Source organism: Apteryx mantelli, chromosome 12 (assembly GCF_036417845.1).
Source record: "Apteryx mantelli isolate bAptMan1 chromosome 12, bAptMan1.hap1, whole genome shotgun sequence".
NCBI classification, from domain to species: Eukaryota; Metazoa; Chordata; class Aves; order Apterygiformes; family Apterygidae; genus Apteryx; species Apteryx mantelli.
Genome location: NC_089989.1, coordinates 14,745,565 through 14,762,992, shown reverse-complemented (window position 1 = coordinate 14,762,992; position 17,428 = coordinate 14,745,565). Strand labels below are relative to the sequence as shown.

General features: G+C 43.6%; 1 protein-coding gene across 7 annotated transcripts in view; it reads right to left on the bottom strand.

The window, feature by feature from the left end:
* IP6K1 (inositol hexakisphosphate kinase 1) overlaps positions 1-17,428 on the bottom strand; it is a 43,830-nt gene that overhangs the window by 11,671 nt on the left and 14,731 nt on the right. Inside the window, exon 4 of one of the 7 annotated variants that reach the window (XM_013951962.2) lies at positions 4,411-4,501. The exons of the other annotated variants lie outside the window; for them this stretch is intronic. The gene's annotated coding sequence lies outside the window, so the exon portion shown is untranslated. The remainder of the gene's footprint in view (positions 1-4,410; positions 4,502-17,428) is intronic. 7 annotated transcript variants of the gene reach the window in all.

Sequence of the window (17,428 nt, the reverse complement as noted above, 5' to 3'; positions counted from 1 at the left end):
GAGTATATGCTATATCCAAATGTATTCCCCTTGGATTCTTTTCTTTATTACGGCAAGTCCTTCGCAACAACAGCTATTTCCTGCTGCTTTTATAGCACCTACTTGCACAATAGGCCCATGATTTCTAGAGGTATGCAAGAGAGATTGCTAAATCTAAATGAGATTAAAAGTGCTTTGGAGAAGATAGTTGCCCCTTTAATGTTTGTAAAGTGCCTAGCACAGCCATAGGCTTATGGAAAACTAAAGAAGTTCATCATCTCTCCATATGATTTGCTCTTTCCAACTCAGTTCATAGCTGTTCCTGAGGCTGCTGGGGAAAACAGAGCACAGGATTTCTTCACAATAATAAGTTATCCAAGCTCTTTGGTACACAAACCATATGGCAATTAGTTTCTGAATTCATCAAATCTCTGGTTTCTTAGCACAGACACACCTGAGGGCAATATAATTAAAGCCTGACAGATCTCACAGGCCTGAACAAGGGACATGGTCTGGGCTGTTCCTCGTTTGGCCACAGGATGTCTCTGGAACTACACAACACTGCAGATGAATGGAAAGTCCCAGGATGAAGATGGGCTCTTCTTCCTCCCTCCAATTTAATCATGTAGAAGACGCAACTCAAAAGACTGCGAAACTAGAGGTGATACTTCATAACATGTTTAAACCAGTCTACCCAAAAGCTCCCAGCAACAGGATAGTGCTTCTCTCCCCTTGTCTGCACCTTCTTTCTCTCCCCCTCGCGCTGGATTTGGCGACTGTATGACTGTACGGTTTGGGCTGAATCATCTCACTGACCCAATGGAAAACATTTCCTTTTGTGGTTAGATGACGAGATCACATGACAGCATTCAATGAAAGAGGAAGAATATGAATATTAAGGGAGCTTTTAGGATAGGGACAGAGGGGGGGAAAGAGGAGGAAAAAAACAAAAACAAAACCAAAAACATGATGGTCCCTCTCTGTAACAACACACACTTAGATCAATCAAAGTATAATGTATCCTTCAAGGTCTCTGTCTCCCACTCACTCAGAGCCAAAGTCATAACACAAAGACAACACACTCTGGGTATCTCTTCTCTCTCTCTCAACTGCTATACCAACATGAAGAAATTTCAGCAGCTGAGACTTCCCTAGGTAGTTTTTTTAAGCTTGGTTTAATATCTGTGAACAAGCAAGGTGCCAGCACCTTGCAACAGATCAGTACTTTACAAATTTCAGACAAACGCTTTGCAGACTTAAATCTCCCCAAGCTCACACAGCTTTGTCTTAGATTCCGTTTCTTTCGTTTTCCCAATGATTAAAGCAGAGTTTTCAGTTATTCCAAACAATGTGGGGACAAACTTAATTTCACTTCCTTTAGTTTAAACTTTATAGAGTAAGACAGAAAAGAGATCCATCTGTGTGATAAGGGTAATTAACATACTCAGGAGACATGTATTTGATTCTCAGGTCTGCTACTAGTCTCAGTCTTCAGCAAAAGTCAATCACAAAATGTCTCAGGGTCTCAGTTTCCCCAGCAAGGAAATACTATTATCTCTATTCTACAGAAGGGAGATTAATCATATTCATTAGCTTCAGACACCCATAAGATGGGGATCACAAATACCTGTACACAACCACCTGCCAAGGCCCCTGCAGACTGTTCTCACAGTCAGAAGTGCTTCACCTATGGGCTACAGGCAGATTTTAGCCACCAAAACAACAGATTTGAGTCCTTGGCCTACCTTCAGCAGCTTTCTTTCCTAAAGACGAACAATAACCAATAATAAATCATCTGAATTATTCTGAGACCACTCATATTGTGGAGTCCCTCAAGCCTTCTCCACTACATGGCCTAGAGATACCTGTGACATGACTGAAGTGGTCCAAGGCCTCCCTGGCAAGTGAAAATGATGACAGGCTCTAACCAGTGAGAAGTGACCCAGGCTCACTGCCAACTACCGAACTGTCCCAAAGAAAAGCAAAAAGGCAAGAAGTGGCCTTTATGGACTGCTTTGGTGGTAACCTTCTGCATCCCATTACTCTTACCCACTAGCAGAACAGGAACAGTGAGCATGTCATCAATAGTCCCTGCATTTCAGGAAGGGTCATGCAGCAGCAGGTCAGAAGATGATATTTCCGCCAGCAAGATCCTTCGCATCTCTTCAGCAAACCACTGAATAACTTCAGCTGGCTCCCTATTAATTTCTTGTTACCTCCAAGAGAATTCATGTATGCAAAGGGGCAGTCCAGGCATGTTTGGTCCTCTGAACTATTAACAGCTCTACTCAAAGGGCAACTCAACATGACAAGTTTCAGATATGCAATCACATCTGTGAAGTAGTGACAATCGCAAAGAAAACATTCTGTGGCCATGATGCGAGAGAACAATCTGGGCACCAGGCGAGGGGAGAGACTCCAAACTTGGTTACAACTGCTCCACACATTCATCCATGCTCTCTAAAGAAAACAGCAATACATACAGTATTTTCCATGTACAACTGTACGTGAGCAAATTCTTTGTGGCAAGTGTATTTCACAGACTGTTTTTTTATGAGGAAGTTATCTACAGGACTTTCAAAAGGGACATGTTATGTCTCAAACACACAGCTTTGAGTCAGTCTGATGAAAAACACTAAGTAAAACACTAAGTAAAAAACATGGACACTATTGAGGAATAAAGACAGAAGAATCCCAGCAGCTTCAAACAATTATAAAACAGAAAACTATTTGAAGGCCTAAATATTACTCATCCTTCCTCTGTTAAACAAAGGCATTGGTTCAACTATTTTAGTTGGCCTCTTGTAAAATTTAGAGTCCTTGCAATTACACTGTAAAATGTAATGTGTATCTCACACAAATCAGCTTGAGAAAGACCAGTTCATCCAAGCAGGTCCTTTGGTACTGTCCCACATTTCCATTATACAATCAAACAGCAGTAAAACATTTAGGCTAATTTAGTATCCCCCTTCCCACATGCTGATCTATAGTTAGCAAGACAGATCACTCATTTTATCAAGCTGGACTTGGGGGGGGGGGGGTGTTCAAGAGCACAGTTATCTGTGATTACAGAACAACATACTGTATCTGATATTCCATTATCTTCCCCAGTAAAAAAAAAACTCGCCTGAAAGGGAACCAACTGTTACATTTAAGTCTACATGACTGTCAGCATATCTACTCCAATTTGTTTCTCAACTTCATGGCTCACAGTTTCAACACTAGCTTTTTTAGCAGGATGGGTATAAAGAATAGCAACAGACACCCCCCCCCCCCCAGTAACACCTAAAATCTTTCCAAAGAAAGGCCAGGAAAACAAAGATGAGGTTACTTTGCTCTTAAACCATGAAATGGGGTAAAGCCTGCCTTTAACACTGATGCTACCCTCAAGCCCAGCACACACCACTCCACAGAAACAAACAGCAGGGAGCTCTTCAAGATCCAGCCAGAGCAGTGTTAAAAATTACTGCCCCCTGGCTGAAAACTACCAATCCTCTTACCAGACCACCAGAATCAAGTGAATGGCTAGTTGCAACCAAGGGGAACTGGATGGGTGGAGAAGAATATCCTGGACACTCACGCATGTATGTGGGTGTGCAGAAGCAGAGGCCAGAAAGAACAGAAGTATAAGACACTTGTACAGGATCCCAGTTTTAGGCAATTTCAAACTTTGCAGCAAGACATCAGCTGTCGCAAAAATACATTAGCAAAGATGTTCCATATCAGAGACAGGAGATTGCGTGACCATCCCTTATCCACTCCGTTGCAGGTTAAACCCACCCCCAATCTGTAGCTTCATGGCCACTAGAAGACAGCACCAGCTTCCCAGAGAAGCAGCTGCACCCTCCTCTCACATTCATCCTTGTACCAGCACAAGAATTCATACAGCTGCACGACAAACTGGATCAAGACACTCATTTCTTTGCTGGGGTGCTTTCATTCAGATCAGGCTGCCAGTGTCACTCACTGTGCAATCGTACCAATGTCTGTGTTGACCCAAAGACGGAGGCAGCAAGAAGACAGCAGAAATGCCTGCTTCTGCCAGGTCACAGCTATCAGAAAACCACAGCCTGAGGATGCCAGCACAGGAACAAGGGAGTGGGAAGAGCAGGAATAGCTTATTTTAGTGGAATAACTTAAGATGACAGGGAAACTAGCCTCAGCGGTGACCACGCACTTGAGAAGAGGTGGCAGAGAGCTTCACAGCAACAGGCACGAGAACTTCTGCAAACCACACCATCATGCTGATGTTCCCAGTCTTTATAAGCTAAGTCTTGTATGGGAAAATGGGCAAAACTTCATAATTCACTACTAAAGCTATTTTCTACAAAAAAAGAAAAAAAGAAAAAAAAGAGGAGGGAGAACAAATGTTTAAGACTAACGTATTACACAGTGAGAAAGCTGACTGCATTAAGCGCAACTGACTCACACCTTCGTTGTAAGTAGTCTGCACAAGTCCGTCTTTCCAGTATTGTCTTCCTGCAGCTCCCAGGACTGTGGTTAGCCCTCAGGATCTGAGGTGCTGGAAAATAAGACAAAGAGATGGCCACTGAGGATTCTGGAGCTGGGCCACAGGGAAGGGATAAATACTGACCTCAAGTCATGCTGACAGAAGTTGGACTTTCTCTTAATTACCCCAAAGCAGTCAAAAGAGCATAATACTAAAACATCAGTACCTCAGGCAAAAGGACTAGATCATCTGGTCAACAGGTGCCTGATGATTGCTTGCAATAAGCTAGATCTAATCTCTTTGGCAATGTGCAGAAGCATTTAGTATCCATGCTGCAAAGTCCTGAGTTCTCCTGTCACGCTGGACTGAGTGACCCAACTTCTGTGGAAGCAAATCCAGAATGAGAAGCAACCATCTCCCACTGTACTGTGAGATAATCTTCCCAGCACAAAAGCCTTGCCTCTCTCCTGAGTCTCCATGCTGACCTGCAGGTCTGATACAGCTCTATTCTAGTCAGCAGAAGGTGGAGACCACCCTTGGGACCTGGGCATAAAGATGGGGCCTCTCCAGGAACCTGTGATAACATCCAGGACATAACCAGAAACATTCACATTTGGCCAACCTGATATCCTGGAAGCCACAAACCCCTGTGTCAGAATAAGACTTCCTAGCCTGCTTGAGCATGTAGCTTTCAACCCTGAACCTCCCCCTGCATTGTATCTAAGGCTTAAACTATTAGCAAATGCAGCACTCCTTGGACACAGTATCCTAACCAAGGCAAGCATGGCTCTTAAGATGAGGACCAAACAGTAGAATACTATCCTTGCACATAAATCAAAAGCAAAAAGCAAGCTTTAGGCAAAGCTGTTGAAAAAAAAGCAAGCCGAGAATGCTAACACTTGGGATGGTAGGGGAAGATCTGCCAGAATGGAGCACTCCTTCTAAACACGACAACTGAGAGGACAAGAACTGCTTTTAGGCATGCTCCACCACATGCCATGGACTGAACAAAAGCAAGCTCTATTCACCAAAAAATTTTCCTATCTCAGTGACAGGGCACAAATATACCAAATGCTGGAGTGTGCAGAGGGAAGGAGCCTAATTAAGATGGAGCTTGATTAAACTTACAGAAAGGATCATATGGAAAATAAAATTAAGCTTGTAACATGAGTACTTAGGCATACACTGCAATTCTTTCTCCTAGAGATTTGAAAGACAAGTTTGGCCATATTTATATCATATTAATCCCAAGACTTCAACACTTTTGCCAGTATCTTGTGAAACCAAGAATTATTTTCTCCTCTTCTGTTTCCTAAAGAAAGAACAAGAAGCCAAGCATTTTCGGCTTCTTCTGAATCAAGAGACCCTGATCTACACAGTTTTAACTATGGCCAGGATGCGTAAACCACTCAGTAAAACCAGTATCTAGATCTGGGGTTAAAGAAGGGTTTTGTCTTAGATGCCAGACTAGCAGGACCTGCACAGGCCCTTCTGCTGTCACCTACACATGAAGTATAGCACACTTTCAAGGAGGGATGAGATACTTAAATTCCTTGCTAGGTATCTCAATCCAAGGCACAGACAATACCTGTTTTCTCACACTGGCACGCTGCAGTTATAGCTTCTCATTTTTTATGACAAGTTTTAGCATACAATAGGGTGCTAGGAAATGTTTGTGATGTTTGGCAACCTATGGAACAGGTGCTCTGGAACACTCTGCGAACACCTGTTAGGCAGCTGTCTGCAAACGAAGGTAACTGAAGCCAGTGGCTCAGACGGCCTCTTCCAGCTTGCATTCCTATTCTGCACAGTGCTGTAAAGATGGCAGTTCTGGGGGTAACATCAGGCTGGGGTGTGGGAGAGGACTGCATATAACAGGGATATGGGTTGATTTAATTCCCCTGCTGCTCCTTTCTCCAAGCTTCCCCTTCTTTGCTGGAGACACGTAGCACACCGGCAGGAGGGCACAGGCTGCCTGAAAACCTGCCAGTCCTTATCACTGGTATCACTGTCACTGCAAAGATGAGGCTGAAGGAAGGTCCAGTCCTACTTACAACCACTCTTTCCTCTCCAGTAGGCAGCAAGGCATGAGAGCTGGGCGAGAGGGAGCTGAGCTGCCAAATCTCACTACACCCCACTACAAGTGCACACTTCCTCAAAGTAAAGGGCACCATCTCTGCTTAGAAACATGGGCCTCGATTCAAGCCTGAGAGTTTCCACAGCAGCAAGACCTCACTGAATATGTACCTTAACATAAGGTTGCTTTATCAGCATGAGCCCAGAAGATTTTCTTCCAAGCTTGTGCCCAGGAGAGCGGGGCCATCCAGTAACAGCTTTGCATTTTATAGGCAAGATGAAAATACGACACATGCTCCCTAGAGAATAGCTTAGGGAAGATCAATGCTTGTGAGGCCGCGTCACTCAGCTTTTTGAGTTAAATTTTGGCTTCTCTTCATCTCATTTACAAAGAGAGAGAAAAAAAGCCTGCATTGGATACAAGGTATTTTTAAACAATTCAAATGCAAACACTGTCATTCAGCACAGCTCCCAGATCCAACACAGTCAGAGAATTCATTTTCAGCAATCACAGACTATAAGAAATCAACTTGGCTCATCAAGGAAGGACATATCCCGAATTCACACCAGTGAAGGGAAGCATGGTAAACCCATCAGCAAGCAACTACAGCCCTAAAAAAATCACATCAGTCCCACTGAAGAGGCTTGGCTCAAAAAACTAACTTGGAAAGAATTTGCAACTCAACTTCCAGCCTGAAAAATAAACAGGGAGAACAGCTTCATCTCCTGCCTCAAAAATGTTTCAAGTTTTCATTAATGGTGATAGTAAAGCATATTTGCTCTTCAGGCACAGATCCTGGCCTCCTCCCTAAAACGAGGCCTAAATAAGCCAGCCCCCTAAGGAAATCTTGAAAGGCTACATGATTATGTAGGTAACTCCACCCAAATGCCTCCCTGCTCCACAAAGAGGACAGAACAACTATGCTGTCAGAGTTGAGTGTTAGGAGGAACGCACTCATGTGGAGGAGGAAAAGATGCACTTTGGTGTCAGCTGTGGGTACCAAATTCTACAGCCTCAGCAGCATCACAAGCTGAGACAGATGAGCAGGTAAACGTGCCACACTAACCTGCTGACACAGAGCCGGAGAACGGCTCACTGCTGGTGGTGCTTATACTGAACTAGAGGACAACATCACCCAGCAAGCAACTGCCGGCAGAGAAATGGAAGGTGTGATTTTGTGGCAATGCGCACAGTGCTTAGCGAGATGGACTGGCAGGGGGAACTGCTCAGTGCCAGAGGGGTAGCCCCACCAAACAGGCAAGAATCCACAGCAACCACTTGAGGGGCAAAGGCTCAGGTCTCTGGTTTGCATCAGCAGAAGGGCAAAGAAGAAAAACTGGTACCTCATAAGCAACCTCTTAGCCAGTCTTCTCCATGCTAAACAGGCTTCAGAAGTCTTCAGAGGTGCCAAGGTCAGAGCCAAGAAAGTCAATTTGGCCTAATCACCTACAGGGTAACTGCTGGCTCCAAAGCTGGAAAGATGCTGTCATCATACATTTGTGCAAGAAGCTCCAGAACTTGAGCTCCCACTCACACCTCCACACAGACTTGACAAGTAGGAACAGTCATGTTTCTTGGGCAGGTGGCCCTCAGGCTCCCAACCAGTACAGTACAAACACCTGGAACGTGGGCGGGAGGATGGGACAAGATCCTCCCAGCTTGCACAAGAACACAAGGAAGCCTTCAGTGAAGGCATCAAAATCTAGACAAGGAGAATACTTGTGCAGTAACAAAATCAATTTTCAGACTTGAGAGAATGGCTGATAGGAACTGAAAAGAACAGCTGATGTGCTGTTTCTTACCTGTCACATGTAAAAAGCAAAGCACAGGAACCAAAGTGTGGATTTAGCAAAGGGAAAAACAACCACCTTACTCGACTCAGGAGCAAGGGCACACATATACTGCACTTTCAGACCATATGCAAGCTGCCAGAGAAGAGGAGAAAGAAGAACAGTTTCAATGGGGAGGATTATTTAGCAACCAAGAGATGAAACTATCTCAACTCAAATTCTTGTCTTTAAATAAATAATAAATAAAATAAAAATTTTAAAAAAAAATCAATATTATGTTCAGACTGCTTTTGGCACTGACTGAGCTAACTCAGTTTCTAACTACTCCTTCAGTTATTTCCAGTTATTTCTTCAGACCATGGTTACACAGACAATCCTCTGGACAGCTGTGCCAGCATGAGCAGCACCCTCACAGTCCCTCTGCTGTGCTGGAACAAGTGCTTACAGACTCTTGGTGAATCAAATTAAGGAAATGATCAAGGTTAAAAATAAACTAGCATGTTGTGTGGGGGTTTTTTTGTTTTGTTTTGTTTTTAAAGGATTACTTTTCAACCCAGGTCAGATGCCCAGTCTATTGTGCAGCTGAACAAACAGTTGTTTCAGCACAAGGTGCCTGAATTGCTGATGGCTATCCTGCTGAATGCTCACATTTGCATTCCCCGTTCACCTCTTATTTCATGGCTGCTGTAGAATAGGATTAATTACTAAACTGAATGCATAGGGTATTTTATTGCTGCAGCTCACAACCTGTGTGGAAGGTCTTCTTTAATGAGACATATTGAGGTCACACTGATGAGTACCCTACAAGTAAGGCATGGCTACCCAGCTCCCCTGAGCTGCTATTTGTCCTGAATTTTATGTCATTTTGCAGTCTGCACATTGAAATAAAGTCATGACTAACAGTCACTGATGTGAATGAACAGCTTTGGGCCAAGTTCTGAAACAAACGTCTTCTAGAAATTGCATAACTATCTCAGTAATCTTCCATTCAAAAACTCAAGCTAACGTAGATACCCATCGTTTTGAAGACTGTGTCATCTGGGGAGTAGGAAGTCTACCTGCAGTTCTGCCAGGTCTTTGATTGCAGCTGAAAGTCAATTTTAAGAAGAAAGTACAAAAAGAAAGATGGAAAGCCAAATTAAACACTAAGCAATGAAGAAACGCTAGTACACTTTAGAAATGACCATGAGAGAAACAGGCTGAAGGTTCTTTTCCCAAATTACCAGTTCAAACACTACTCGAAACAAAAACAACTGAAAATACTTCCTATTTGCTGGCTGCTTAGCAACCTACTCAAAAGGACTTGGTTCTCAGTTCTCTGCTTTCAGCTGGTGACAGGTATCCACATCAGAACCACACACCATTATGTAAGGCGTTCTCGTTGAAAATAAGACACAAAAGATTGAATAACCAGGAAGATCTGACTTCCAGAACAGGGTGGGAGGCATGTTAATGAAACAGCTTATGGGAAAGTTAGGTTTCTACAGTTTCGGTTGTGCCTGCTCTAGAAGGCAAGAATCTCAGTCTCCAGAGTTGTCCAGCAGCAACATTTTGTAAACGTCAAATCAATTCAGGAGGACTCAGAAAACTGACAAAATTGTTTTTTGGCAGATTCTACTTCTCGTTCCTTAACATGCATCTCAGGGTACGGTTCCATGACAGCTTAAATAAATCTAAGTCAGCACTCCTCAACACAATCCTCTCTCCTGAGTCAGCACTGGCACTCACCTGACCCTGCTCAGAAGCCAACTTGGCCAAAAAAAAGGTTCTGCCAGTGTGCCTTCCTGAACTGGTTTAGTGCCAGTGCCTACCAAAAGGAAAGGGCAGAATCATCCTGCTGGGGTGGGAAGGACACCAGTAGCAGTGCCAACTTCATTCAGCTTAAACTGAACTGCAATCACTTGTTTAGAGAAAAGTTTCACCATAAGTTTAAAGAGACCTAAGTTGCTGTTCCCAACAGAAAGCTGATTCAGTTCTCTCCTGCCCCCACACTCCAGCTGCCTGCTTTATGCTGGCATCAGCACTCTTGCAGACAGCTAGATTAAGGACCTGATCTGTTAGAAAACTAAAAGAGCAAGACATAAAACAAAACAACAGGAAAAAAAAAACCAAAAAACTTAGTTTTCAGCTAGATAAGGTCCCTAACGGACCTGGACACGTGGTTAAACAAGCACTAGGGCCAAAAGAAGGGAGAAGGTGGCAACCTGTGACTAAAGGCAAGAAAAGGAAAGACTTGCACTCCAAGTGACTGTTAAGCTGCACTCTTATTCAACAGGGTAAATTTCACAACAGGACTACATACAAAAATATTTTTGTACAAAAGATGTAAATTGTATATAAAAAACATCAGTAGTTCTAATTCTTCATGTTTTAAGTTTCCATAACATATCATTAATATTTCAAACGCCCCATTTCACCAAAACTAAATCCGTAATTTACTTACTGCTAGCGTTATTTTCAGAGCAAAAGAGCTACTAAGAATATAAAAAGGAGAGTGAGAAACAGCCTGTTGTGATTAACTAGGGCATGACAGCAGCAGCATGTGCAAGCAGAACTGACAACAACGTTATGCAAACAATGCTGATTCATGAACAACAAAGAATTCTTAGAAACTGCTGCCTGGGTTATGTCCAAGGCTCTCTTTACCTTAGTTAAACTACTAAGAAAGTCACTTCAGGAAGCCGACCACATCTGCACAACTGAGCTTTCCTGGAAACAACAGCTGAGCTGTCAGAGGCTTTATGTTAGAAACCACTGCATCAGTTACTGTAAAGCAATCCATAATCAAAATGGCTTTAGCTGTAACACACACAATTTAAGCATGAATATTACCCAGAACAACTGTCAGGTCAAGATACCAGAGCTCCCTGTGTGCTGTCATATCCAGAAAGGTGAAACTCTCACGTGACATGAAGCTGAAACTAGGAATTTGTCCCCTGCCTCACTACCAAAGGGGGCTTGTGCCATCACAGCTCCAAAAATTGCACGTTATCTCTCATGTCTGCTGGAGACCTAACACATCACCATGCTGTGACACCTTAATGCTCATGACATTACAGGGTCTTTTCAGAAGAATTTCACTTATTTGTAAGATACTTTCAATGACTACAGCCCGGCATCATTTCCATGTGATCAACATACAGCTTTGTTTCAGCTAGCTCTTGCCACTGCCTGTAATATATTACTCTGAACACAGCATAGATCAAATAGGGGATTCCTGGTAGCTCTAGTTTTGCCTCAAAGATATAGCAAATTCAATTTCTGCATGTAATCTTGCTGCCACTTGGAGGACAGAACACTCCAAAGAACAGTCTGCACTACTTCCATACACAGCTCACTCCTCCAAAATTCAGAGTTGTGGCTGTTTCTTGAATATGCAGCAAGTTTCCAGCACTAACATATATGGACAATCTTGCACAAGAAGCAGATCTTTTCAAAGAAAACAACAATATGTTGATGAGCAAGTACTACTACATCTCTAACACATCACTAGAGTATCATAAATCAGAAACAAGAAGTTTGTCTTAGATCCTTGACAGCTGACCCTTAGCCATCAAGCATGGGAAGTATTTCTCTTTAAATACTAAATATAGATATTAAAGGATCTTAAAACATTAGGAAGAAATTCAGCAAAGTCATCATTTAGGACTGCATTTAGGCACCTGAATTTTTCACAACTCTCCAATACAAGTAAAATGGGTACAACAGAATAAGGCAAAGGTAAAACTGCAGTGAAGCTGCATACTGTCAAGCAGAAGAATGCAGTCATATTTAGATCAAAGCATGCTGCAAGTATCTCAGAGAGGCTGACATCTGAATAGAGTAAGGCTTGGTAGCACTGTCATATTAGACTACTGTACCATATACACATAGCTGTCTTCTGGTATATAATCTCTGCTTGTGTAAACAACATAACCAGAGTAAAAGTTTCCTCTCCTGTGAGATGAAATATATAAAAAAAGGAGAGAAACTGATCAAAGAGGCACAGTTTAGCACAGGGATTGTTTCTCACCCTACAAAAGGTGACTTCCCAAAGCCTCTTTGATTCTCCTCTCCTGTAAGAGGATTAAGAATCTTATCCTTGGGAGACCTCTGCTCAGTTACTGGTCCACTGATATTACACATTAATACTATGTCTCATCTCTTCATTTTTATCAGTAGCAAGATACTAGAAGAATTTAAAAGGTCACTGCTCAAAGATCAAGACTTTAAATGGAACCTCTAATGCAAGCAGGAAGAGCAAAACCAACAGCACTTGATGGTAACTCTGCTTTGTGGCTGTCACAATCAATGCACAGGCAGTCTGCTCAGTGCTTCCATGCTCAAATGCTAATTCAGCTTATCTGCACATCCAAGATGCAGGCTACACTTGGAAGCTGCCATTTATTCAAGCAGCAACTAAAAACTTGAGACCTCAATGTGCCCCCCCACCCCTCAAAAAAAAATTAGGGGCAAGGCTAGTGAATATGGTTCACAGCCCCATAGCTCATGCACAGACTCTACCAAACCAAAGAAAAAGTCTCAGAGAGCACCAAGCCCATGTGTGTTTTCAAGAAATAAGGAGCAATGCACTGCAACAGCACACTGGCATCTCAAACGGGAAACCAAGGAGTAGACTGGGTCAAATCCAATTCTACAAATCTTCATTTTTTTACACAGACCAGGAACAAAAAATTTCAGGACACAACTTCTCATTCTTCTGTTTTTGCACCTTTCCAAGGAGAGGTCATTGGAGTACTTCTTAATGGGGTCTCAGTGAATTAAGTCCTTAATGACTCCTAGACAACAGTAATCAGGAAATCATCTCTAGCTATTTAACTGTGCATAGATGAGAAGCAGTCTATGCTGCCATGCAGGTAAACATATGTTTTTCTTTCATAATGTTATCCAAGTTAAAATGCATTATGAATTCTGTAGTTACAAAAACTGCAAAGACTAGACATTAAGAGAAACTCTAACAATCAGGAATACATTGCCTGCAAGGATGCAGAATCTATGTGAACAAAGGTTTTCAAGATGAGGTTAGACAAATATACAACCTAATCCCAATGGATACAGTCAGTTCTGACTTGGGACAAGTGGTAAAATTTTCATAGGAGGGGGGGAAAAAAAACAACAGTATGTGGCTGATATAACAGATCTTCTCCGATGCATCTGGAAAAACACTCCATGTTTTTGGTGGTCTGTATTTATAGTCTAACACTACGTGACAACAGCATTAAGACTATATAGTGCAGCAGCTAGGAAAAGACAAGTACTTCAACCAACAACTGCACAGAAAAACTACACTGTTTACCACAAAAATAACAAAAGCTATAAGGAGCTAAACCCATGAAGAACGATTACTGAAGCTGTAAGTGCAATGGAGCTCAAATTACATTCCTTAAGTAGTTCCGATAAAATAAGAATGACCTGCAGCTTCCTAAGAGACACCAGTAACTGAAAGAAATAAACAGCTTGTGGTGAACTTGGATTTTTCATATCTGTTCTCCAATTCTGAATTATGAGGCTTTTAAAAAGGAAAAAACAACTTTGATTAAAAAAAAAAAATTTCAGTTGCTGCAGGTAATTGATTTCCACAGAAAGACCCACAACTAGGACAAAACAGAATTTCTAATTACTATTTTTAATTCTGCAGTGACAAAAAACTCAAGATAAGCATTATGTAAGACCATTAACCTCTTTGTTCATAACTGGCACCTTAATTTAGCACACTACCACATTAGGTAGCATAATCTGAATTCTTAATATTGAAGTGTAGCACTGACTGCAGCAAGGCAATAGCAGCAATAACAAAAAGCAAAGATATCTGAAAGCAAGCATAACATATTGAAATTTGTAATTACAGTTCCTCAGGCACAAGCAGATATACCTGAGCCTAAAAGCTCTAATGAAACAGTACTCTTTCCAGATCAGGAATCCCCAAAAGATTATCAGATGCTCCCTAGTATTTTCCTTGTAGCCCTAACAAGTTGTGAAATCCAGACCTTAGTGTCACTTTGAATTTTGGGGTGGCAGGGTGGTATCACCTGTAATATCACACACTGTTTGCCAGCACTCAGACATACTGCTTGCAGGGAGCATCTCAGGAACACTGAAGAGAAATCAAAGTATGCAGTAAATCTGGACTAATGGAAAACCTCCAGTGCACCTTCTAACTAGAAAATGGGTCAAACGCAGGCAAAGAGGCTGTAACCTGCTGAAAATGAGATTCAATAAGATTTTGAGCCACTGTTTCTTCTTTACAAACTAACCTCTCAGCATTCCATAAACTGCCACAGAAGACACATGTATAAGTCAGGTATGACTAACGTCTAAATACGGTTATGTATAATATTCCGTAAATACAGATGACTCCAAGTGAAAAACAAAACAATGTGAACTTGAATAACTTCCTTTCAAGTCAATCCCTCTCCCCCCAACAGAAAACGCTTATCAGTCTATGCTGATAATAAGCAAGACTGATTAATTTCAACCAGACAGTCTTTTGAACACTGCCTTCCATCCAGGTCCACTGTGGCACACAATGACATTCAGAAGGAAAAGACAGACAGGTTAAAAGCCTACTTTCAGAAGCTATCATCCTCCTGTGTGAAAAGAGCTCTCTCCATGAACCACTATTTCATCGTCACCTGGCTCCATGTACTCGTCACAGAATTCCCTGATGTGTTTAAATTTATACTCTACCCATCCAGACAACAATGTTCCAACTTGCATACAAGGATATGGCAGGAGAGAGCATCAAAAGGCTTAGCAAAGTTAAGCTCAGTGGCCTCCACTGCTCTTCCTCATGCACAAATCTAACCATTTATCACAGAAGGCAATGAGGTGGGTCAGCCATGATTTATCCTTAGTAAATCCATACTGACTGTTCCCTAATTCCTCTCCTTCACACATCCGAAAATACGTTCCAAAAGGATCTTCTTCACGATTGTCCCAGGGACTGAAGTGAGGCTGACCAGCCTGCAGTTCTCTGGATTGTCATTTTGGCCTGTTTGGAAGATGAGTGCAACATTTGCAACATTCTGTGATGGTGGAGTTCAGGATCCTGTGAGGAGGAAGCAGGGCAATAAGTAGGATTGCAATCCTGGACTTCAGGAGAGCAAACTTTGGCCTCTTCAGGGACTTACTTGGAGGAATCTCATGCATTAGGGCCCTAGAAGGAAGATGGGGGGGGGATCCAAGAGAGCTGGTTAATATTCAAGCATCACTTCCTCCAAGCTCAAGATCGGTGCATCCCTATGAGCAAGGAGTCAAGCAAAGGGGGCAGGAGACCTGCATGGATGAGCAAGGAGCTCCTGGCAAAACTCAAACAGAAGAAGGAAGCATACAGAAAGTGGAAAGGGGGACAGGCCACTTGGGAGGAATATAGGAGCGCTGTCAGAGTATGCAGGGATGTGATGAGGAAGGCTACGGCCCATTTGGAATGAAATCTGGCCAGGGATGTCAAGGACAACAAGAAGCGCTTCTTCAAATACCTCAGTAGCAAAAGGAAGAGTAGGGGAAATGTGGGCCTGCTGCTGAATGGGGCGGGTGCCCTGGTGATGAAGGATACAGGGAAGGCAGAGTTACTGAATGCCGCCTTTGCCTCAGTCTTTACTGCTCAGGCCAGCCCTCAGGAATGCCAGACCCTGGAGGCAAGAGAGAAAGTCTGGAGGAAGGAAGACTTTCCCTTGGTCGAGGAGGATCGGGTTAGAGATCATTTAGGCAAACGTGACACCCACAAGTCCATGGGCCCCAGTGGGATGCATCCACGAGCGCTGAGGAAGCTGGCGGACGTTATTGCTAGGCCACTCTCCATCATCTCTGCAAGGACATGGAGAACAGGAGAGGTGCCTGAGCACTGGAAGAAAGCCAATGTCACCCCAGTCTTCAAAAGGGGCAAGAAGGAGGGCCCAGGAAACTACAGGCCAGTCAGCCTCACCTCCATGCCTGGAAAGGCGATGGAGCAGCTCATCCTGGAGGCCATCTCTAAGCATGTGGAGGAAAAGAAGGTGCTCAGGAGTAGTCAGCATGGCTTCACCAAGGGGAAATCATACTTAACCAATGTGGTAGCCTTCTGTGCTGGACTGACTGGCTGGGTAGATGAGGGGAGAGCAGTGGCTGTTGTCTACCTTGACTTCAGCAAGGCTTTCGACACTGTCTCCCATAACATCCTCATAGGGAAGCTCCGGAAGCGTGGGTTACATGAGTGGACAGGGAGGTGGACTGAGAACTGGCTGAATGGCAGAGCTCAGAGGGTTATGCTCAGGGGCGCAGAGTCTAGTTGGAGGCCTGTAGCTAGCGGTGTCCCCCAGGGGTCAGGACTGGGTCCAGCCCTGGTCAACTTCTTCATCAGTGACCTGGATGAAAACTGCAAGTTTGCTGACAATACAAAACTGGGAGGAGTGGCTGATACACCAGAGGGCTGTGCTGCCATTCAGAGAGTCCTGGACAGGCTGGAGAGTTGGGCAGAGAGGAACCTCACCAAATTCAACAAAGGCAAGTGCAGGGTCCTGCATCTAGGGAGGAGTAACGCCATGCACGAGTACAGGTTGGGGGTTGACCTGCTGGAAAGCAGCTCTGCGGAGAAGGACCTGGGGGTCCTGGCGGACAACAAGGTAAACATGAGGCAGCAATGTGCCCTTGTGGCCCAGGCAGCCAGTGGTATGCTGGGGTGCATCAGGAAGAGTGTTGCCAGCAGGTGGAGGGAGGTGATCCTCCCCCTCTCCTCAGCCCTGCTGAGGCCACATCTGGAGTACTGTGTCCAGTTCTGGGCTCCCCAGTACAAAAGAGATATGGAACTACCGGAGCAAGTCCAGTGGAGGGCTATGAAGATGAGGAGGAGACTGGAGCACCACTCTTACGAGGAAAGGCTGAGAGAGCTGGGCCTGTTTAGCCTGGAGGAGACTGAGAGGAGATCTTATCCCTGTATACAAATATCTGAAGGGAAGGTGTTAAGAGGATGGGGCCAGACTCTTTTCAGTGGCGCCCAGTGACAGGACAAGAGGCAATGGGCACAAACTGAAATGGGAAGTTCCGTCTGAATATGAGAAAAACTTCTTGACTGTGAGGGTGACAGAGCACTAGAAGAGGTTGCCCAGAGAGGTTGTGGAGTCCCCTTCTCTGGAGATATTCAAAACCCACTGGACG